Below are 25,919 nucleotides of genomic sequence, written 5' to 3'. Positions count from 1 at the left end.
CTGGTCGCTAATTAGGATTATTTCAGCAGAAATCTCAACCACTTTAACAGCAACAAGAACAACAAATAGAGATATATTTAGACTAGAAGTTCCCTGCTTCAGGTCGGGAATGGGTTAAAAGCCAAATTTTTGATGATAAACCTGGGAACGTACAGGTTCTGCAGGAAGGAATATGAACCCGAGTGAAGCATGTACTGGCGTCACGTCCATCATTGATTCATAAGCAGCATAAGCATTTCGGTAAACTTATTTCACCAGAGGAGGAAAGAAAACTCCCTAAAAAGGAATAGGATGAATACTACAAGTAAAATTTATTGAGGAAATTGGGCTCAGAGAAATACACTCAAGTCGCAGTGCTAAATCACCTAATAATATCATAATAATATCAAATATATTTTATTGAAACGCCCAGTATTATTGCAGATGATACGTCCATCACAAGGATGCAAAGAGCAATTGATTATAGATCAAGTAGTCCTTGCCCAATCTAAAAAGCATAGTAGAAACCTCTATGTGATTTCTATTGACTTTCTGAAAAATTTCAATATAGAAGCGGAATCAGTATTCGAAATGGCATCTTCCAAGGTGACTCGTTGAGTTCACTCTGGTTTGTACTCAGTTTGAATCCCTTAAGTCACATCTTGAATGAGGCAAGATATGGTTTTGTGCTAAAGCATGGAGATTCTGAAAGATTCCCACTGCGCCACCTTTTCTATTCTTGAAATTTGTCGAAATCTTGTCTAAAGATATAAAAATGCCCATGGGACTTGACAAGTCACGAAAGAACACAATATTTAAAGGAAAAGTGAGTCCTCAACATATCCTTGGGGAAATTAGTGGTCTCAACATAACAGAAATAAAACTGGCAGAGGTATACAAATATCTTGGATACAATGCAAATGAGTAAAAACCTATTGGCAAAGTTTAAAAGGCATATTCATGCTGTATGTAAAACCCAACTAAACGGGAAAAACCAAATGCACGCTGTAAATTCATTTGTCATTTCGGTGGTATTGTATAACTTAGGCGTTGTAAAATGGTCATCTGCTGAAATAGAATATCCTCAGCGAATAGTACGTAAAATTATGGCTAAGCACAAAGCACGTTCTCCGAAGAGCTCTGTCATTTGAATGATGCTACCTAGGAAAGTGGGCGGCAGAGCACAAATTGATGTTGGATCCCTCCATGACAAACTAATATTCAACAAAAGTTCAGTTCAGCCGGTTACAACTTCGAATGAGTCTATCCTATGAAATCTGGAATACCACATCAACAAATGAAAAGATTCAAAGATGATCTAAAATGCAAAATTTTTTCTGATTAGCATCTTTTCGATTACATTTTCAGTGGTTATGTGACCGGCTGAGGACTTGAACATTGCTTATAGATCCGTTCAAGACATTGTTGGGGTTTGCGCAGTGTTTCTGCAAAGTTGGTCCCAAAGGGCATGCATTTTATACCAAAAGAGGCAAAAGGTTGATTTCTCCAAACACATGATTTCCTAGGCTGAATCCGGCCCAACATTCATCAAGCGCATCATTACTGCAGACGAGACGTAGGCGAGAAGGCTTATGAGTACGACACGCAATCCAGACATCAAGCGAGTGAGTGGAGAACTTCGAATGACCATAGACAAAAAAACCACGTCGTTGTCAGTCACGGTTTTTATGCATTTCAACGGTATTGTACATCACGAATTTTTTCCAGAAGATCGGACAGTTAGTAAGGACTATCTTTTGGGCGTTATTGAGACGTTTGCGTTAGGCAATTCGCCACAAAAGAAAGGATTTCCGCAAAAACAACTCTTGAATGATAACGTACCGTCGCACAGTGCCATCACTAGTCGTGAATTTTTAATCAAGAACGAAAAGAATACCACCTAATAGCTATCGAATTAACCTGATATGGCTCCCTGTAATTTTTTCTGTTTGACTCACTACGGTGAGCCACCCCGTTGTTTTAACAGCGATGGAAAAATCGATGGTTCTGATGGTTTTACGGGAAATAGAGTTGTAGAAGTGTTTCGAAAGCTGGATCAAACGCAGGCATAAGTGCGTCGCAGTTGCCGGGGAATACGTTGAAGGTGATAAGATCACTGTTGAGTAATAAACTTGTATTTTCAATTTCTATATGACGACTATTGAAAATTGTGGAGTGCTGAAGGTTCGAATCTTCAAACAATGACTCTGCTTGGCAGTATTTACTAACACCCACGTAGAGAAATGGACAATGCACACTTTTTGATATACAAAATTTAGCGAGTTTAAAAAACTTTGAAGAAAAATTATGTTGTTTTCTTCTTGCTTGTTGTTTTGGCTGAAATTAACAAGTTGCGGTAGTCATAGCCGATTCAAATGATTAAAGCGAGTCTGGTTCTACTCACTGTTAGTTCTGTCTTTCCCAAACTGGATAAAGAAGCAAACCGAATGGATCTGGTCGTGAACGAGGACAAAACGAAGTACCTACCTCCTTTATCACATAAACAGTCGGCACACTGGCGACCCTGTTGACAGTTATGATTTTGAAGTTGTAAGAGACTACGTTTATTGAGGAACCAGCATTAACACCGATAACAATGTCAGCCTTGAGCTGTATGAGCTTTACGACGACATAGCCAGAGTGCAGCGAATAAAGATGCAGCGGCTTCGTTGGTTGGGTCATACCGTCCGAATGAATACAAACGCTCCAGCTCTGAAAGGATTCGATACAGCACCAGCTAGTAGAAAGGAAGAGAAGGACATCCACTGCGTTGTAATCATCAGGTGGAGACGGACTTGGCTTCACTTGGTGTGTCCAACTGGCACCGGTTAGCATGAAAAACAAACGACTGGCGCGCTTTCTTAAACTCGACCAAAAAGCTTCCGCGAAGAAGAAGACGAAGAGAAAGTTTTATTTCCGCACCAATCAAGAAGAAGAAAAAGTTCTACTTGATTTGATTTCTCTAAAGCCCCAAAGGAGGCCTTTTTCCCCTACTCTGTCATCTCATTCATGAACAGTTTTAAGCCAATAGCAGATGTGGGGTTTTCCAATAGATGCGGATCGAAGTAGAATAAGTCCAGCCGTATACGAAAAACTAACGAAATTCTTTTCTTATTTGAAAGGTCAATACGACATCACTCAAATGTGCTCAGTGGCTTCGCATAGTAGCACTGATCCAATAACTGCTCTAAAGATCCGAACTGAGTTAGGTTAACTTTTAGATATATGAAAGTGGAATAGCATAAAACTGGGTTACCAGAATTCGGGAAGCATTTTTATAGACGTTCTATTTGGTGCAAGAGCATGAAACATAGGAAATATAAAAAAATAGGTGAATAAAAACCAAACCAGCAGCGAGAGAGACAAAAAGAGAGGAACTAAACAGAAAACTGTATGCAATTCAAACGTAGTGGTCATGAAAGTATTTTTCATTTTTCCTTTTTCTTTTTTCGTCGTTCACTGCGACCACTTCAAAATGATAAAACAACACAAACTGTCAAAAACTGTAAGTAAATAAAAAATAACTGAATTTTGAGCGGCCAAAATACACTGGGGCTCGCTGTCCAGCTGCATATGGCAGTCTACTATGATTTTCATTTTTGTTTTATTTTTCGCTTATATTTTTTTATCTAAACTTTTACTCTTGGTGCATAACTCCTTCTATCGCTTGTTTTGCTACGTTTTAGTTGCATTTAGCAAACTTTTGCTCGCTTGTTTTTATTAGCAATTGTGGATTTCTGCAAGCATTTGTACATGGCTGTCGGTGCATTAGGCCGAATCGGTTCGCATGCGTAAGAAAAAAAATTGCAATCATTGCCCCTAGTTTGAAGGCTTATTTTGAGAAGATTTTATGGGCATACAAATTTGCGTACTGCCGAGTGCTGAAAACTGTTAAAGTCGAGGTTATGAAAAACTCCTAATTCTTCATTACTCGAGTAAAAATATAATTCTTATGAAAAAACCCGATTTGCCTGTTTTTAAGACTCGCCAAGAACGAAAAACATTTATGGGTTTGGTTGATCAAATAAATAAAAATTATTTATTAATCTCGATTTTATAAGAGTTAATAATTTATTAAAGTTAATGCATCAAAATTATTTTAAATAAATTACAATATTAGAAATGAAATGCTATTCGTTTATAAAGGTATCTATTTTTTAGAAACAAATTTAATTTACAAATTTTGATTTTTAATGTATTTTTTAAATTTAAAAATGTATTAATTCGAGTATTTTAAGGGATAAGCTTTAAAATAAAATATTAAAAATATGGGCCTAAAATCCACTTAAAGTAAGTTTTCTAACTAAGATAGGTAATTAAAAATGTATTTCCGCGACCCACTCCAATGCGCATGTACGTATGTATGTATGTATGTATGTGTGTATGTTTGAGCTTTCGTGCCCTATTCAAATCCGTTTCAATGCAATCCAAAGCCCAGTTGGATGGCGTTTTCGTTGAGGTTTAGTTTTGGCGAGGCCGATATGAAATGGTGCTACTTAGTTGTTGTTGTTGTTGTTGTTGTTGTTGATAATATTCGGCTGGAGCAAGTTGTGGTGTGCCGTAGCTGGATTTCTGTTGTTATTTGGTTGGCTGGTTCTGTAGCAGCTTTAGCTCATAATTCAGCTTAAATTATAATCGTGATTAATTTCCCACAGCAACGAGCTTTACTGCTTCGGCTATTGCGGCCAGTGCGCTGGCGATTGTACGGCTGATTGTAGTGGTGCGGCGCTTGCTATTCGCTGTCTATGCTTTATTCTTGCCGCAGCTGCAGACGCGTAACTGGACGTAATTTAGTGAGGCTTATTTGTAACAATAACAATAACAACAATTGCGAAAGCAAATAATCTAACTTACAGTTATCGCACTTTTGCCAACATTCGTTTCAATATTATTGTTGTTATTGTTGGTTCTTTGTTTTTCAATGTTTTAATGCGCAGTTTGCCAAATTCAGTTTTCTAAATAATTTGACTAAACTTTTAAATATTTCGAGCAAAATAAAGCAGCTGCGTCAATTAAATTTAAATCTGAATTTTCATGCAGTAAGCGAGTAAGCGTTTTGGTATTTTTTTATCTCAGTTAATTTTTTTGTTTGAAAACAAGTTTATTATTTACAAAAACAAAAAATACTTTATTAATTTACTATTTTTTATTATTACTTTTTAAATATTTACTAAAATAATACAGTGCCACACGTTGATATTTGGGTAGTGGACAAAACATTCCCGCCTTATATTACTGGATAAATGTCCGAAAAAGGAATAAAACGCAAAACTTATTCACCAGTTCGTACCAAATTAATTGACAGCGATTAGGGAACACTAAACATCAAAAAAAAACAAAAATTTCCTTCGTAAGAAACTCAGAGGAGTTCTTATGTTCTTTATTTTATTTATATATGCGAGGTTTGTTCAAAAAGTATCGCGAATTTTGTGTTTTTCAAAAATTACTTATTTATCCATTAATATCTATTTTGTCCCCTTCAAAGTAATCCCTATGAGATATTATGCACTTGTGCTAACGTTTTTTCCAATTTTCGAAGCACTTCAAAAAATCATTTTTTTTTATCTTGTTCAGCTCGATGCAGTCTGTATTTCGTCAATCGTAGCGTAGCGTCGCCCTTTCATGGGCCTCTTCAGTTTCGGGAACAAGAAAAAGATACAGGAGGCCAGATCTGGGGAATACGGTGGATGTGGCATTATTAGTGTGTTTTTTTTTTTTGCCAAAAAGTCGCGCACAAGCAACGATGTGAGCAGGGGTGTTATCGTAATGCAAGAGCCAATTTTTGTTCTTCCACAAATCCGGGCGATTCTGAAGAAAACGGTAAGCAAAACTTTTTCATTCGACCGAACTTGGCGCGCTTTTTCGGTCTCGGTTCGTGCGGCAGCTTCCATTGAGATGACAGAGTTCTAGTTTCCACCATAAACCCACGATCGTCACCAGTTACAACCCTCTGGAGCAAATTTGGGTCGTCGCGGACAGAGTTCAACATCTCATTAGCAATGTTCATGCGATGCTGCTTTTGGTCGAAATTGAGCAGTTTTGTTACGAATTTTGCGGTGATCCGTCTCACGCCCACATCATTGAAAAAAATCGAATGGCATGAGCCAGTCGATATGTCTAGGTCCTCAGCAACTTCTCTAACGGTGATTCGACGTTTGGCCAATACCATTTTCTTCACTTCATCAATTTTTTCGTCTGTTGTTGAAGTGCTCGGGCGTGCGGCGTCCGGCACGCTTTTCGTCGTTCACATCTTCTCAGCCTTCTGAAAACATTTTGTACCACCGATAAACGTTGCTTTGGTCCAAAGTAACTTCTCCGTATGACACAGTCAACATTCGGAATGCATCCGCGCACCTAATTTCGTGTTTCACACAAAATTGGATACAGATTCTTTAATCCATCTTTTTGAATAGGTAAAACTCGCATACAAATCGTGTGATTCTGATTAAAGAGCAGAGTAGATAAAAGCCGAACGATTTTCATTTTAAAGATTATCTAAAAACGTAGGTATGAACACAGACAAAGACTCAAAAGTAAAAGCAGTACGAAGCTCCACTATCCTTCCACTTTTTAACCCAATGGGCGCTGAGGCATACAGTCTCCTCCTGTGACTTTGCATAATACATAAAACACCGCAAGACAAAGTATATATCTGCTTGGAGTGTATGTAGATATTACGGAACCAAATCTAATAAAAAATTATTTATAATTTTAAATTTATAACTAACGTCGAAAACTACTATAACAAAGATTTCAAGAGATTTAAAAATGCTACTCTTGAAACCGAAATATCGAGAACAACATCATTATAAACGGTGTTTGATTCCCGTAAAGCACGAGTAATGGGAGAACTACTGGCATACTTAGTTATTAAATCTCCAAATAAAAACAACATATTCTAAATGAGACCTAACAAACGATGTATAGAGTAACTTAATGGTAAAGGTATCAGAGAGCTTAGTGGCGTTACGTCCGCCGAGGCCCAACATCGAGAAAGATTTTGACGTAATATAATTTATATGGTTATTAAAAGAAAATTTGTTATCAAAGATAACGCCAAGATCATTAAATTCGCTAGCAAACTGCAGGACACATGTCGAGATACTGTACTTAGTGCACAAAATGTTAGATGTTTTCGAGTAAGATATTTGAAAAGCCGTGAATTCTGGTACCACAAGTAAAGCCTGTCGATATCGGCTTGAAGTTTAATGGCATCCTCTTGAGATTTCATCACTGAGAAAATCTTAAGTTCATTAGCACAAAGCAAAAATTTAGCGAATGATAAACAACTTTTGATACCATTAATGAATAACACAAATAAAAGCGATCTCAAAATATTTCCTTGCGGAGCACCCGAGGTGGCAGAATAGCGGGTAGATGAAATGTTATCAATTATTACAACACAATGTCTATTCCTCAAATAAGAGCTTATTCATTGCAGAAATGCCCACAAGCTAATTTTTTAACAAAGATCCTATAAGAAACTTTGCCGAAGGCTTTCGAAAAGCCAATGTAAATACAGACGACCTGGAAACCAGCCGGGAAAGAATCAATGCAGTAGTTGACAGCTTTGAAATAGACTTATAATTTCTAACGCCATTTTTATTGTCACTCTTACAGAAAGGCGTAATGAAAGAAAGCTTTAATGCGTCAATGAAACATCCCAGACTTGTTAAAAATAATTTTCAGAGCATAGACCAAGGCCGGACATTTTTTATCAAAACTGCTGAAAGTCCATCAGCTTCAGTTAGAGAGGATGATTTCAATTTAAATAAAGCATTACTAATATCCTCTGCAGAGAGGAAAAAAGCTCCAAAGTTTAGGGCACAAAGTAAATCAGAAGAAAAGTCGGACGAAAGATCAAGTTTTTCGACAACAAAATTAGATTTAAAAAACTCAGCAAATAAGTTTGCCGCATCGATTGGGCTTCGTGCTTGACTATTATCGAAAAATGTACCAGTGTGAAAATTGGCACTACTCCTTCTAGATTTTTTGTATTTCCAGACGGTTTTGGGATTTGCTTTAAAGTATAACTCCATGTTGATATGATATGAAGTGTCTGCGTATAGCAGTTTTAAGATTTCTATCATATGAGTTGAAAGGCCATAAGATGCTAGTTTGTAACAAAAGCATACTTCATGGCATCGTATCAAAGGCACTTGAAAAGTGAGGAAAGAAGGCGAAAGTTTTCTCTTCTGCGTTGAAATTAAAATGCACAATTCACAACAGGTTAAAAAGATTATCTCTTGTAGAGCATCCCTGGCAAAAACAAAAGAAACTTAAAGGCTTTGCTTAGGCTCCAGGCTGCGCTAATAAACTCTTAAAGTGTAAATGAATACTTTCAAGTCACTTACTCTAAATCTCATGATATTTTACAATCGTCATAAAATAACGCAAATAATGTCCTCCAATTCTTAAATATGCCTAAGATCTGAAAATTTTTTTTTTATATTTGAAAAAAAAATGCTAATAATGACAAAAAAACTGTTTAGCAAACATTTTTAATCAAAAAAAAACCATTTTCTTACACATTTTTTTCTAACCCAAAAAAAATTTTTTTTTACAACTGTTTCGAAAAAACTATTTTTTTTTTGTTAGAAATGTATGCTTAACAATTTTTTTGTCATTTTCAGTGCCTTTTTTGTTTTTCTTTCAAGAATTAAAAAAAAATTGAGATTTAAAAAAATTAGAACTGTAAAAAATTAAAAATAAAAACATTTTTTTGTTAGAAATGTTTGTAAAACATTTTTTTTGTCATTTTCAATGTTCTTTTATTAAAAAACTAATTGTATATGGGTTTTGTCAAAACTAATACTGTTAGTTCTCTGTTAATCTCTGAAAATGTTGAAAAATTTGGAACAGAGTTTTTAGAGTGAAATTCATGGGTTCTTTTCAACATTTTTGTTTTGCTTTTAAGGCAAACTGATTAAATAACATTTGGGAAAAAATTTATTTTTATTTATTTATTTATTTACTTATTTCTTTATTTATGCAATTAAAACATAATTTTATTACTTTTTTTTTAATTTTTAGGAAAAATTTTTTTTTGTTTTTCAATCTCAGTATTTAGAAAACAAAAAATTGTACGTTAGTTCACTTAGTTCTTTACCAATCACTGGAAATCTTCACTTTATCAGTGAGTTGATGTTGTGTCATAGCGACAAGCTAATCACCTAACCAGCCAGTAAGCAGACTGAGTCTTGTCGAGGCCTCATGCTCCCGAGTGGAGTGAACGAGGAAAAAATGTTGTGTCATATAAATGACGCCGAGGTCTGCCGTTTAGCACAATAGATTGGCTGTGTCTGGAAATGCTTGAAACCAAAAAACGTTTTTTCCAAAAGTGGTGTTACCCTTTAACCACTCAACCCCTCACCCACTTCATCAATGAATTACTCTGGAACTGTTAGCCGTTCTGTTGAGTTACATTTGTTTTTTAATAAGACTAGCAGCTGTTAGTCAGCATAGCTACTATAAATCGATAAAAATGTACGTGTAATCCTTCAAATACAAATCGATAAAACAAAAATGCAATGCCACTTACCATTTCCGGCAGCCAAGAGCAACAGCAATGCGCAAGTAATTAAGCACTGAGTAAAATTGCTAATCCCGCTGCGGCATTTTTTACTGCCACCACACCGCACTTGAGGCTGATTACCCGACGAGCAACTACTGCTCGAGTGTCGCTGCTGCGCCAACGTTGACATCTTGATTTCTTGTGCGCCACACTTGCAGCAATTCAGCGGCAGCGATGGTACTATGGCCGACATGAAGCCAAAGCAGCTAAGAGGCAATTTCGTTGACCGCAAATTACAAGCAAACATTCGGTCACACGGATGATGCGGCCTATATAGTATGTGTGTGCGCGTCTGAGTGTGTGTTTGATAGCGAAAGACGAGTTGTCTGGATGTCTTGGCGCGCGAAATGACTTGAATGGATTAAGCGGCGTGTCAACGTATGTTAGTAACTATGCAACCTACACACATATATATGTACGCGTATGGGAATGACTATTGCCAATTGTGGCTTAAGCTAATGCGAGCACGTTTTGCCACGACGTTACCACAGACCGCAGCGGTTAAATACGCACCGCGAACAAGCACAATTTAAGTTTGTTTATTTTATGTATTATTTTTTGTTGTTATTGCCGTACGTTATTTGCTTATTTTTACGCTTGCCACACGCGTTCGCTACACGAATTATTAGTTTTCTTTTTGCACTCACACACATGCACGCACGCACTACTACTATTACTTAGTTAGAATGTACGGCACGTCTAATGCGGCTAATAAATGATCGAGCGGTTATGAGAGCGGTGGAGTGGGAGCGGTGAGATAAGATGAGCGCTTGCGGCACGTTTGTGTTTATCTGTCGGCGGCAAAATTGAAAAATCACAAATTGATATTTTATGACAGATCGGCAGGCGGCCCAGACACAAACACAGCCCAGAAAATCAAGCGCAAGTTGCTTGCGTCGCGGCGTACGTGTTGCCGTACAAATAGTTTTTGCTTGGTTTTACTTATTTTTTTTTTTGTTGCTGTTTTTTTTTTTTTTTGTTCGCTTATACGTTGTGTGGAAATTCGCACTTATTTGGCTTCTTATTACTTTTATTATTTTTTTCTCGTTTTTATTTCTTTACTCAGTCAACGGATACACACACTTGCCCTTTGACGGCACTCAGTAGTGAAAAAAAAAACTTTTTCTTATTTTTCTTCAACTTCTTAACTCTATGCCTTTAGTACTTTCTTATGTAGCAGTGAATTTCCGTTTTGCAGAAAATGTTAAGACATTTCCATTTATTCGCGTTTAACACTTTTAATCTATTTTCTGCCACAACTTCACACTCATGCTGCATGCAACATGCTGTTGCGTTTAATTTGCAGAAATTCAAATATTGCAATTTCATTTGCTCATGCACGCGTGAGATGTGTGCACTCATAAGCATTCACTTTCACTACGTCACTTCACTTGCTGCCGCGCATTGATAATTTTGTGTGGCGGATGCGTGTTTTATTTGAATTATGTGGTCTTGCGTCGCGTTGTGGCAGGCAGCTGATTATAGTTGTGTGGTAAGCGACTAATGCCGCCTTCACATGCTGACAGATGCGCTGCATCCGATGCCCTACTATGGATTTTGTACAACTAATAATTGTTGGTGATTTTTGTTGTAGCTTTAAAGTTTGATCTTTCTATAGTTGTTGCAGTTCCTTTTGTTTTATTGTTGTTGTTGTTCTTTTTGCTTTTGTTGTCTATTGCAAGCGCACACAAATTAATAAGTTTCAATCTGTGGCCACATCGAGCGCATTATTAATAATTTCCTGCCGCAAAACACTTTGAAACAATTTTGCTTGTGTGAGTTGGCTGTTCGCAAAAGATAGAAAAGTGTGGCACTTAATTGAGTTTAGGCATCCATTAACCAAAGCAGTTGTGTGTGTGTGTATTTTTTTAATCTAGAAATAAAAAAAAACAAATTTAATTACAGTCCAATCGTGATAGTCCGACACATACGGGACCGACTCGTTGTCGAATTATCAAATATTCCGGACTACCGGAGGTTCCATTTAATCAATGTTAATTCGAAAATTATGATCAAAATACATAATGAAAAAATAATCTTTTTATTAATATCTCTTTTAGTGGGGGAACAAAAACGTAACTGCTAAACTTAAAGAAAATAATTACACGCAAAATTTTTAGTTTTTTAATACATATGCAGTTAATATAAAACATGAACGAAAAGACAGAAAAAAATCACATCAACACCGTCAGAAATCGCGATAGAACTGGCGTCGTTCAAATTTAATGACAAATACGTTGTGACCGGGAAACAAAACACAATCCCCCTCTGCTGCTCTGCTACGACTGATCAAAATAAAATAATGCCAATTGCATCCATAGACGTTATGAGGTTGTCGGATTACCGAACGTGTCGGATTAAGAAATGTTGGACTATCACGATTGTACTGTACTTCTAAAAATGATTTTCATTAATAATTTTTTTTAAGTGCTTTTTGGTATATTTGGTATCTATAGCTTTAAAATATTTTAGCAGCACTTCGATAAAGTTAAAGTTAACATTTTCATTATGTTTTCTGCTTATTTTACATACATTTTTTTTAGTAAACTTCGTTTATGTATTTACTTTATTCATATATTTTGCGTTAAATTTTGCAAGCAATTTATTGAATTTCTTATTGCATTTTATTTTATTCTTACTTTGTTTTATTATTGTTCATTTTATTTAACTTCATTTAATTTATTTAAATTTTATTTTATTAGGTGCACAACTAAGTTCCCGCTGTTTGCCAACAGATGCCGCCAGCAGTATGCGCTAGTCGATTCTAACATAACCTAAACATATGGTAAGCAAACCTTAGACATATGGTAAGCAAACTGTTTCGACAAATTAGTGATTTGGTTTTGGTATCATATAGTTTTGGTTTTGTGAAAATGTCTGATTTTGTGCCAAATAATCGTCATTTGCGGGAAGTGTTGATTTTCCTATTTCATTCGGAAAGAACGGCGGCTGAAGCGTATCGAGAACTACAAAAAGTTTATGAAGATGCTGCTTTAAGTGAAACAACGTGCCGAGATTGGTTCCGTCGCTTCAAAGACGGTGATTTTAATGCTGACGACCGTCCGCGTGAAGGAAGGCCAAAAACCTTCGAAGACGCTGAATTGGAGGCATTGCTCAATGAGGATCCGTGTCAAGCGTAAGAAGAGCTTGCTTCAGTATTAAGAGTTACCCGCCAATCCATCAATCCATTTCCAAGCAATTGCGTGCTTTAGGAATGATTCAGAAACAGGGGACTTGGGTTTCTTATGAGTTAAAACCAAGAGATGTTGAACATCGTTTTTTTTCGCCTGTGAACAACTGCGGCAAAAAGGGAAGGGTTTTCTTCATCGTATCGTGACGGGTAGTAAAAAATGGATTCATTACAGCAATCCAAAGAAAAGAAAGTCATTGGGACTGCTCGGTCATGCTTCTACGTTGTCGCATCGGCCGAATATTCACTCTGCGAAGGTTATGCTTGGACCACGTTGGTGTTATTTATTATGAACTGTTAAAACCAAGCGAAACCATCTCTGGGGATCGGTATCCACTTCAATTGATGCGATTGAGCCGAGCGCTGCCCGATAACTTTCGTTCTAGTACTCCGATCTTTATGATTTTTTTAATTTATATTTTTAAGATGATGTACTTTTAGAATATGCCATAAAAATATTTCGATTATTTAGTCCAACACAAGGTAATATATATAACCCCTTAAACATATTTTATCATATCGTTTTATTTTATTTCGTTTTGATTCCATTTCTTTTATTTTACATGAATCTATTTTGTTTTAATTTATTTTGTTTTTTATTTTATTTCTATTTATTCCTTTTTTTTGTAATTATTTCAATTTATTTTTATATTATTTGATTTAATTTTTAATTAGTGATAATTTGTTTTTTATTTAATAAAAATTTGTAATTTATTATTTATTTTTTTCGCTTTTTTTTTGTTTTCTAATTGATTAAATTATTTGATTTAATTTGATTTTTAACTTTTTTGTTATATTTCTTTTTGTTTTTTTTTTTTGGGTTTATTCTATTTTGGAATTTTTGTTTTGTTATTGATTTTATTTTATTTGGTTTTATTTAATTAATTTTATTTTATTTTAATCTGTATCCATTTGATGACATCATGATGCACACCGCAAATAGGAGGAGGAACACGGCCAAACACCCAAAAACAGGTGTTAGCGCCAACTATGTATGTATATACAAATATATCATTTTAATTTTATTTTTTTCTGTTTCTATTTCTACTTCATTTTATTCTGCTTTCATTTTATTGGCTTTGATTTATATTACTTAATTTGATACTGTTGTGTATTTGGCTTTGGTTTATATATTTTTACTCCATTCAATTTAGTTTATTTTCATTTATTCATTTATTTTGTCTTACTTAATTTTTATATTTATACATTTTTTTTTGTGTGTGATGCAGTTTGTATGATATTCTTTCACTATATTACACTTCATTTTTTTGTGATACTGTATTTTAAAATACCATTATTTTACCTTTACTCTTTTTATCCTTTTTTTTAATTAAATTTTATTTATTATTATTTATTTATTAACATTTATTGAATTTAAATCTATGTAATTATATTTCATTTTATTTTACTATATATATTTATTTTTTTTATTATTTTTTATCTTAATTGAATACAAAAAAGAAGTATATAAAACACAAAGGTTGCTTATGTCGCAAAGTACTTCACTCACAAAATTTTGTTTAGACAAATTGCATTCGCAAAAAGTCACACACAGATTCTCATGCTCACCGTCACAGACCAGCAATAATTTCTACTCATTTCTGTTTGTTCAGCTGTCAATTTTTGGCCACTCCTTCACTCTTTCAAAAATAATAGCGAACATCGCTTGAAGCGTTCCTCAATTATATTTCAAAGCAGATGTGTCTTATATTTTCGTTGCTTGTGTGAAATAGTTGTTGTTGTTGTTATGACTGCTTTCACATAAACTAATGTTGTTCCAGTCCTTTTTGTGATTTGTTTGTTTTCTTGCCCATTCGTTTGATTTCATAGTGCAATGATTTTTTCTTTGATTTATTTTTGTTGTTGTGGGTGTTGTTGTTTTACATTCCCAGCAACCGTAATTGTCTACTCAAATTTCATCAAAGTTTGTCCAATAATTATTTGCTAACCTAAAAATCGTTCATTTATTCGCCACTTTGGTGATATGGAAGGCTGAAATGGAGATAGAAATGAAAGAGAAGAGCATTGCTTAGTATTCATTTGTGTATTTAGCTGGTTTAATATAGGAAGTAGCGTGGCATAATGATATACATACGTGCATTCATATGTATATAAGATTTATTTACGTACTCTTTAACTTAAATAAATTCTTATTAATCGGTGTAGTTAAAACTCTAATTTCTTTCAAATGAATGGTATAAAAGTACACTCAGCAGAAACACTATACATACAGTAGGATTTATGTTTATAAATATAGAACATTCATATGTCAAATAGTCAAAAACACTTTTCTTAGTTTCATGCAAGCATTTCCTTATATTTTTATAAGTAATTTATAAGTTAAAAAGAACTTTTGCATTGTTTCAAATCATCGGTAGTTAACGACCAATGGATGGGGCACATTGCGTAGTGAAAAAGTACGCATAAAACAAAAATTGATACTACACTGGAACTTCTTGGATGCGTCACTGAAAATGGGTTTAAGTGAGGTTTAACTATTTATGAGTAGTCAATTAAATGTAAAATTACGCTATGGAATTTGAACTCCCAAATTTTGCATGAGTTATCATAGAGGCAAAACGGAAGGAATAGTCGAGAGAGACAAATTATTGCAAATTTGTGGAAAGCACTTTCTGAAAAATGGCTACAACGTAAACATAAATAGTTAAATCTAAGCAAAACGCACTCTTCTGTTCAGCGAAATATTACACACTTTTTAAAAAACAGAACATTACCCCCGATCAGGCCGACTATCAGAACTTTAAAACTGGGAGAGGTGATTTGCTTCGCAAGAAGTGCAAAAAATATCACAACCAGTTTCATAAATCTATCAGCGCCTAAATCGCTGTTACACAAAGAGTACCCCTGGCAACACCAGTTACTTGACAGAAGTGGCTTGCCTTTACCAAAGAGTATTTAAACAAGCCCAAGAAATAATGGTATGAGTTAATTTTGACGAAAGAAAGCAAATTCTGTATTTTTGGTATTCAAGCCAAACAGCTTTTGAGGACGAAATCAGAAACCGCCCTTGACGCTCAAAAGTAAAAAGCAAAATTTAGTCCTTATAAAGGGTGATGAATCTTGAGGGAACGGATTTTAAATTGAAATAAAACAATGAAAGTTCAAATCAATCTTTATTATTTTTGTGCATAATCATTATTGACATTTATTTTTTAAAGATAATCCCTATCAAATGTTGGCCGCAACTGTGCCGTAATTTCTGCATCCCTAAACATTAATTTTAAACGACTCCCTGGCCTTCGGTCGGTATCTCGTGAATAACTTTTGTAATGTTAGCTTCCAATGCCCCAATCGCAGCTGGTTAATCACACAAGCGCTCAGACTTTACATAACCCGCAAATAAAACTGCAAAGGTCTGATATCACACGATCTTGGTGGCCAATTTACTGGTCCGAGACGAGTTCATCATAGCGCGATAGCGTTCGCCATTCACTGGTACATTGGCGCCAGCCTCGTCTTTGCGGAAATATGGGCGATAATCAGTTGGAATACACATAAAAGTAAACCAAACGTTTTATGAAAATGGTCAATCTGCAAGAAGTGCAATTCCCGTATTCTGTGATTTTTTTATATTGGCATTTCCACCTAAACAGGTAAGGTAACAAGCAAACTTGCAGCATTTGTGGTATTGAGAAACAACTTGAGAAACAACAACCCACAACCAGTCACTCTTTGGGTTTGGTTGTTGGTTGTTGGGTTGGCGGAGTTATCGGTCCATACTTCGTCGAAACTGATGCCAGCAGCGCCGTTATAATGAACGATGAACGTTATTGTTTTATTTAATTATTTATTTCCATTTCAATTTACATCAAAACGACTTAAATATATATATTTTTTTTTTTACATAAAAAAAAATTGTATGCAATTTTTAAAATAAAAATTCTGAAAATTTAAATTATTATTAATTTAAAATTTACAAATAAACTATGCATTGAACCTTTTTCATTAAAAAATTTGTTTATGAAATTTTTTTTGAAAATGTTTTTTTATGAATTTTTTTTTTTTTAATTTTTTTTATTTAAATTAAATTTCTGAAAAATTATTTTTATTTTTATAACAGTTTATCGTATATAAAAATAAATAATTTAATTTTTTTATAAAAAAGATTTTTTTATGAGAAAATTATTTTTTTTTTCTTTTTCTCAAAATTTTAATTTTTTCATATTTCATTTTTTTAATAAACTATGAATTGAACTTTGTTATGTTGATAGTTTATCGTTTATAGAAATACATATATAATTTAATTTATAATTTTTTTTATTTAAATTAAATTTGTGAAAAATTATTGTTTTCTTATTTAAAATTTTTTTTAAGTACAAGTCATATTATGAAATTTCACCTGTGTAGTTAAAAAGCGTATTTCAAAATACGCGTCTAAATGTTGTTTTAAAATAAAAAAATTAAGATTCTCCAAGGTTTCAATATTTTTATTTAAAATACGGTTGTTAATATTTATATGTGAAAAATAAAATCATTTAAGTGTCCACTCTGAGGGCTGTCATATGAAAAATGCTCACACATTATCACATTGAGTTCAGCAATCTCGATCCGAATGTTGAGTTTCAGCTCTGGAATGGTTGCTGCCTTATTCACAAAGACTCTAATTTACAAAAAACCCTACAAAAAGTAGTCGAGTGGAGTTAGATCGCATGATTTAGGTAGCCAGTTTATATTACAATTACGTGAAATTAATCGACCAGAAAACTTAGATCGCAAAAATGCCATATTTTCCCGCGTGACTCAATTCTGTTGAAAATAAAATTCTTCTATGCCTATTATTTTCAGCTCCGACCACAAAAACTCCATTCTTTCACTTTCATATTCGAAGAAAAACGAGTCTAATCTTCCAGCAACCCAAAAAACCATACCTGTTGATATAATGATTTTATTGAAATTAATCGAGTGTTTTTTTCTCCTCCTGACCAATTCACGACATTTCTGCATTGATAATGATTTGTTGGTTTAAATTTGTGTGTTAATTGAATTTTGTAAGGATGCAAATGCAAGTTCTTATGTAAAATTCGCCCAAAAGTCGATGCCTATTTGCTGAGAACGTCGAGATATCGATGTTGAAGGTTGTTCAGCAACACTTTGCGCTACAGCAGCAATAATTTTATTGAGGATAGCTCGACAAACCAGTTTCTTGAAATTTTTGAACCAACATTTGAATTGTCGACTTATTCTCAATATTATTTCCACCAAATAAATCACGAATATTGCGATACATTTTTTTCTTAAAGCTCGACCATTTTCATAATAAGTTTGAATAATTTTAACGCATAGTTTTTTTGTGTAAAATTACATATCTGTCTAATGGACAAATATCAAAGATGAAATAAAAAAGGTACCGTCTAGGAAACCTTCACTACTTACTTCACTTCAAAAGATGCTTTATCTTGTTGCAATTTCAAATCCTTGAAAAACATTTATTTAACCGTTAAAAACTTTAGGTTGTAAGGCAATATGACACTTATGATAACTTCTGAATCAACTCAATATAGTTTGAGTAAACTTTACCAATGTTAAACATATTTGTTTGACCAAATTTATTATTTAGCATTTATTATTTGCCAAAGTTTACATTCTTATTCCGTAACACACAATGACTTACTTTTAATTTCATATATTTTTATATTCATATTCAACACTTGTTTCGGTATTTTGCATCACAATAATTGCAAGCACTCAAGCAAAGGGCGAACACAAATATTTCGAATTGGTTATGCAAATACACCAAAAACTCAGTACTCCGCCAAAATAGTAAATGAAACACTCGTACGTAACATAGTTTTAGGGACCGACAACGACAACCGCATCCAAAAGTGACACCCGCACCTCGTTATGTGCACTCAACATGTTGACAAGCGACTGAATACGAATTGGACGGAGCCGGGTTGTGTGGTTGAGCGGTATTGCAAAAAAATTCATACACAACAAACAGACCGAGCAGAACAAGAAACATTAACCGAAAAGTTGAAAAGAAAGAAAGCAAAATAAGTATGTAAAAGCTTGAGTAGCTCGAAACAACCCCCTACTATCGGGTACGGCGCACACAAGCGCTAGAAAGCGAATACTGATGCTTTCAGACGTCTTTGTATGTACGGAAATATGTATGTAAAGCTGTTCTTATAAGTATTGCCCACTCATTTCTTACGCATTCTTTTGTGTGATTAGAAAGGCGATGAAAAAACGTAATATTTTTTGATTTAGTGCTCAGTGTTAAAAAAAACAGTTCTACGGGCGACCTTCAACACTTAGTGGAGGTGGAATAAATCGATGATTCATCATTTTTGTAGTGGGTCATAAAACAAGCCAGATCACGTAACTGCAATTACCACTTCCCCTAGAATAAAAAATTAAGTAAGTAAAGTTAGTAAGTACTTTCCGCGGACTTAAACAATTATTCGCAACTCTAAAGTATTTACCTGGGAATCACTTAAGCAAAACTTCTGCAGGATGCAGTACCGCTGTTAAAGTCTAAACACTTTGTGGTTAATCCAGCTTCGATTGAGGCATTGGAAGCCAACATTACTAAAGTTATTCACGAGATATCGACCGAAGTCCTCCCGAAAGTCATTCAAACTTTTGTTTGGATGGCCGAATTACGGCGCTGTTGCGGCCAACATTTGAAAGGGATTATCCTCAAAAATGAAATGTCACGAATGGTTCTATATTCTATTCACGTGGGCTCAAGTCAGCCACAGAGAATACGAAACTAATACTTCTAACCAAGAAGCACATCCCGTTAGAAGTCAGCACGCAAACTTGCTCAAATACTGCTAACCTAGGCATAAGATTGGTCTCATGACTAACCTCCTGGGTCCAAATAATGCACGCAGCAGAGAAAGCCGAATTAAACCGGAAAATATGACGGTTCTTACGCTTATCGTTCTCTTATACGGAGCTGAGCTGTGGGCAAATGCGCTAAAGGTAAATCACCGGAGTAAGCTCTTAGCATTGATAGAACGAATGGCAGCTCTGAGAGTTGTATCCACCTAACGCTCAGTATCAGAGACAGCTGTTCGAGTTATAAGCGGTTCAATACCAAATAACTTACTAGCATTTGACAGGAAAAAGTTTTGGGCTTTAAAGAGAGAGGGAATGGAAGAAAGAGGAAAAAGGAAAAATGAAACGCTAATGCTATGGCAAAAACGCTGGATTAACGAAGTAAGCGGCAGATGGACGGCTAGGCTAATGAAACACGTCACCACATGGAAGCAGGAACTTCAATGAAGCCAATTTTTATAGGACACAAATGCTTTCAGGGCACGGGTAATTCCAGAAATACTTGCTCAAAATAAGGAAATGCGAACGCCTCACATGCATATACGGGGATGCCGTCGAAGATGACGTTGAACACACATTCTTCCAATGCAGGCGTTGGGAACATGAGAGTCGAATGCTGGAGAATGCAGTCGGTCACATAATCGTAATCGATAAGATGCTAAGTGGCGAGGAAACCCGAGGGAGATCATCAGTGGTTTCACGCTCTTTCCGTTTAGATAAAAATGCGTGACGGGGACGCAGGCACATAGGTATACATAGACCTTGTAATGAAGAAGATGGAAAGCAACTCTGAAGTAATGCGAAAGCGATTCCAGAGTGGGTGCAGGTTCTAAACGAGGGGGAGTTTTTTAGTCCCCGGACATACCATTACTACGCCGGCTGGTTTGATGATGCATTAGGCATTTTAAGCTCCCTCATCCGCTAGCAAAAAATTGGTTCTATACAAAAGTATCAAAGTTGGCTGAATTAATTTGAATTTTCGTTGTTTTATTTCAATTTAAAATTCGATACAAATACAAAAAAATTGTCTTCTTGAGGTAAATACAATGTATAAATAAAACTTTACACTCAGAGGTATACGATGAACTTTTTCTTGTAAGGTGGTACAGTGTTAACTGTATATTCTCCTTTTTCCAATTTTTGCATGAAAATGTAACAGCGTAAACCACTGCCCACCCTTTTACATATCTGTCCAATATGAATACGAATGCGAATGCTCATTGGAAACAAATGTTGCTAAAGTTGTGCATGTTGCCAGACTTGCACTGATATGTTGCCTGGAAATTCCACAGAAACATGCAGCTCACTTCATGACGAGAAGCAAAGCAAACGCTGTCGCATTGTTGAAAGTGTGTTTTTATTTATTGCCACATTTTTCACTCGATGTCATTATTGCCGCTGATGCGGCGGCGGCGGTGGTGGTGGCTAATTTTAAACTTGCCTTGTCGCGTTGCGTCACACAGGAAGGAAGTGGATTTGTTGATTTTAGACAATGGTGCCTACACTCGCCGCCGGCAACACATGTGGACGCGTATGGCGCATTGAACAGCGTGCCACAATCACAGTTGGCGCTGTGATTGGTGTCAATAGCAAGGAAAAAAAATAATGAAAACGCTCAATTTTAAAAACAATTACTGGCAGCTGACGTTTTAAATGGCAAAAAATGTGCTTAAAGAGTTGTGAAAAACCTAAACAACAAATACAGGAATACGTGAAGGTAGACGCGAAAAGTAAAAGGGGTGTCATGACTTCGAAGTGAGTGTGAGCAGCACAATGCAACAATAACAAATGCAAAACAAACAAGCTTAGAAATTCTCTGTCAGGCGCTTTCTGTTTACTTTCCGCTTATTTTTTTATTTTTGTGCCCGGACATGTATGCGCTTTATTGTTATTATTTTCTCATGATTATTATTTACATTTGTAGCCACTGAGTTGCTAATAAGTTATTTCTGTGCACACAACCCACCAAATGGTGATTTCTGGAAAGGGAAAAGGCACCAGGCGGTGGAAGTGAAGCCGAGTCACAGCTTTGAATGCTGATGTGGGTGATGTGTGAGCGTGTGAAGGGTGTGTATGACACAATTCAGTGTCAAGAAGGTGTGGAAGGGTAAAAAAATGCATATGAAGCATTTCACGGTTTCGCAGCTGTGCTAAAAATCCACTACATGAAATCCGCAAACAAACAACGCACACGCACACATGTATGAAGGCACGTACAAGTATACCTTATGGGGCAAATGAACAAAACGGAATTTCTTTTCGATATAATGCAGTGTGATTCACATAATGAGTTTTTTTAACCAGATGTGATGGTGACAGTGACAGCTCGCTATTAGTAGGGCATTGTTGTTATAAATGTATGTGCGTATGGTCATACCAAATACCACCATCAGAGCAATATTGGTGCATGAGATGAACAGTGTAAAAGTGTAAGTTTGTATTGGGAGGTGGCCCTCCTCTTCCCCAACAACGAGCACTTTTTGCTATTAATAGGGTAAGTAAATAGGTAGGTAGAAGTGGCAGTCGTTCTCAAAACCAATTCACTTAGACCATTACCGATTCATTGTGATGCCACAGCAACAGTTTAACTGCCACTCCTCGTTAAGGGGACCGGTGGTTTAGCAATTTCAAAAAATCGATTTTTTGTTTTTTCGATATTTCGAAAGTATAGTATATTAAGAATATACTGTGAAAATTTCTTGCGGAAATTCCCAATATCATAGCTTCTACAGTTCATTAACTAAGAAAAGAGCGGTCCGCGCGCTTCTATGCCTCAAAATTTAAACTCATTTATCTCGAAATTACTTTTTTCGGCTTGGTGTTGTGAAAAAAAAACAAAAAAAACTATTCAACCGCATCTTCTGAAATTTGACTGCATTGTTCACAACATCAATGGTTATCACTAGTACTAGAATCACATTATTACTTCAATTATTTCGTATTTTTTTTTAATCAAAAAAACTGAAAAACCCCGACTTTTGGAGTGTCAACTTCCAACCTGCACAGTTTTGTCAATTTCTTTTTTTTTGTTTTTTTTTTTTATTCTAGTACGAGACATAGGTACAGTCATACTGATGAATAATTTTTTTGTTTGGTTTTTGTCTTTCAGATAAATAGAAGAGCCAAAATGGGCAACACCGTCCAGGGCCAATTTTACAGGAGCGTCAACTTCAGCGCCATTTTTTAAATTATTAAAATTAAAAAAAATTTTGTTGTATGTAAAATAAGTTAAGTAAAAAGCCTAAAAAATTTCAATATCGGTTTTTCTTTTTTTATTGTAAATATAAATTCCTGAAAATACCCTAAATTTTCGAGTTCTAGACCACCGAAGTGCGAACTCATTGATCTGGCTAACACTTACTTATATCCCTAAGGTCATAAGTAACTTTCAAATCGTTAAACTCTTCCTCCTACTCATTCTTCCAGCTTCTGCGATAGTCGAAATGAGCTGCGTTAAATCTTTGAGTTTGTCGCTCCAGAAGACAGTGGCCTGTGATCAAAGCAACTAACGTGGAGACATTTCTCCTTCTTAGATTAAGTAGCGCCTTTGAACACCTGACGTCCCATTCTGACCAAATTCGTATTGAATGTCACACCATCAACCCACCTCGTGTTGGTTGAAGTAACAATGCTCCTTGTACTACACAGTTTGTAGGTTGAGAGGAGTATGCCTACAATATCCATTCATTCCAAGACGGGGGCGAGTGGTGGTGCCCTCTCTCGCTAATTTATCGGCCTTACAATTCCTTGACATGCCACTATGCCCTGTAACCATATGAAATGGTTACGGAACTATTCCACCATCTTATTAAAATTGCCCAGCGATTGCGAACAATGATGGAGTTGGTGACAACCGCTTGACTATCAGAACAGACTTCTCTAAAGGTAGTCACATTTTTGCTTAATCATCTTTAATGGCAAGAATTTCAGCTTGAAATACGCTACAGTGATTAGGAAGACAAGCCGAAGCGCTTACTTTTGGCTACTTGTAGTAAACACCAAGGCCAATTTTACCGTCAAGCTTTGATCATCATTGAAGAACAGTAGACAGTTTTGTCAACCCACGCACATTTAACAGAAATTCAGAACTAACAGAACTAAATAACCTATGTAAGTATGGGTCATTCATTGTTTGGATCTAGACTGAGTGTTATGGCCGAGTGTCCAACAACCAAATCGCGCCATTGATTAGTTGCGACAAGTCGATAAAGTATCGACGATATACTCGAACTTTTCAATTGAAAGAAAGAAATACCAAAATTTTGTCAAGAAGCAATTTGTTTTACAAACTATTATTATTATAATTATTATTAGAAGGTCATAACGCACTGCGATCAGAGTTGATTTATTGTGCAAGGCCTATTTTTGTAACCCTAGAGTTTTAGGCTTTTTATAAATGTTAGCACAATTTTGGGTTTGTCGTTCCAAATATTGCATGGAGATACTACGGTGGTGAAGTCTTTGTCTGCCCCACGCAGGACATTCACAAAGCGCACGTTCTGAGCTGTCTATGTCCACTTCGCAAAAGCGACAGACATTGGTCTCAAATAGAAAAAAGCTGCAGTGAGCCGTAAGATATCCTGTTAAAAGACACAAATTTACTCTGCTTAGTGAGAGTAGCTTGTCGGACATTCCTTTGCTGTGACTTAAAAATTGTTTGGCTTCACGCTGACCGGCACAGTTCAGTGTGCAGGAAATTTCCTTTCCTCCCATTTCCTAAGCAATTCATTAATGTTGCTTTTTGTGAGTCCACAGTAAGGCTCAGGACCAGTAAGTTGCATATTTGCTTCCCGTTTTGCAAGGTTATCAGTCATTACATTTCCCTCATGCCTTTCATGTCCCGGACTCCAGCCTAGTATTACTATTTTGAGATTCGCCTAATATGTTGAGAAGGTTTAGGCAATCATTTGCTTGGCATGATAGTATGTCATCCTTATGGAGAATGGGATTATGTAGCAAAAAATCACCGAACATGCACAACACTTGTCTTATTTATACCTTTCACAAGCAAACTAAACATGCAATATTGCTAAAACCGAGAACATACCGTCGAGCTGAATGTGCCAAGTGGTTTTAATCTATAGCTAAGTAGATTTACATATTTTATGTTATAAAGCAATTCCAAATTACTTTTTAAACAAAAAAACACTACCACTTAAAAATGTTTAATAGCTAACACTTTCTAAACTACAAATGCCTGATACCCACACTATAATACTTAATTCATATATACTATCATCTACCATTCTTACTTTCAGCGACAAGCCATGCACAAATAATTCTAGTCGACATTTTCTTAAGGGGTTAGGGGTAGTCAGAATTTTCAAAAAATCGATTTTTTGTTTTTTGCATTTTCTTAAAGTATAATGTTTTAAAAATATTGTGTAAAAATTTGAAGTGAATCCGACAAATACTTTTCAAGTTATTCAACAATTAACAAAGGGCGCTCGGCCGCTCCGGAGCCGATAGCAAAACTTTAAATGCGTTTTTCTCAAAACTATGTTTTTCAAACTGGTGAACACTGTAACTTAAAAACCGCTACGTAGATTTCAATAAAATTTATACAGCTTTTGAAAAACATAAAAAACTTGTGCCTGATCGAAGGATTTTTTTTTTTTTCAAAAATTTCGATTTTTTTTTAACAATTAACTGTTGGTTTTTTTTTTCTAAAATCTGGAAAAAATTTTCTGAGGCCGCCATTTTGTTCATTTTGAAAAAAAAAAGCTTCGATCAGGCACAAGATTATCTATTAATAAAACTAATTTTTCTTGTCCGATTGGTTTTAGATGAATCTGCAAGGACTTGTGATGTTCACCGCAAGGGACTTTTGGAGAAACGGGCTTCACACAAACAGAGATAACTTTTGCAATTATTAATTTTTTTTTTTGAAATTTTGGTGAAGTTAAGTTAAAACATGATGTTTTTATGCTATGTTTTTATTTTTGTTAAATAAATTAATTAAGTAGCAAAAAAAATTCGTGAAAATCATCATTTTTTCGGGCCTCTGACTACCCCTAACCCCTTAATTACTTCAGCAAATTTTGTGAGATAACCCCTGCTCAAAGGTGGCGATGCAGAATGAACAATATGTGGTTTCCACGGTCACCCCAATGATGCTTGATTTGAAATTAAAAAAAAAAAACGAAAGAGAATCGGTTTATGTCATCAGCAGGTTTATTTTTCAATGTGTATGTGTACAGGTATTGTATATGTATATGTAAATGATATATATAAAGGGTGATTAAATTTCAAGAGCCGGTGTTGATTTTGAATAAAATACAATGTTTTTAGGAAATTATTGTCATTTCTCTTTATTATGATAATATTGGTATAGCTCAATTATGTATGGAACAAAATATCGGCCAAATG

General features: G+C 35.2%; 1 pseudogene; it reads right to left on the bottom strand.

Annotated features, from left to right (window-relative positions):
• The window catches only part of LOC129237177 (40S ribosomal protein S3-like), a 91,572-nt pseudogene extending 81,826 nt beyond the window's left edge, over positions 1-9,746 (bottom strand).
• Between the last annotated feature and the right edge of the window lie 16,173 nt (positions 9,747-25,919).

This window comes from Anastrepha obliqua, chromosome 1 (assembly GCF_027943255.1).
Source record: "Anastrepha obliqua isolate idAnaObli1 chromosome 1, idAnaObli1_1.0, whole genome shotgun sequence".
NCBI classification, from domain to species: domain Eukaryota; kingdom Metazoa; phylum Arthropoda; class Insecta; order Diptera; family Tephritidae; genus Anastrepha; species Anastrepha obliqua.
The sequence above is the reverse complement of the archived record's forward strand: the minus strand, read 5'-3'. Positions and strand labels throughout refer to the sequence as shown.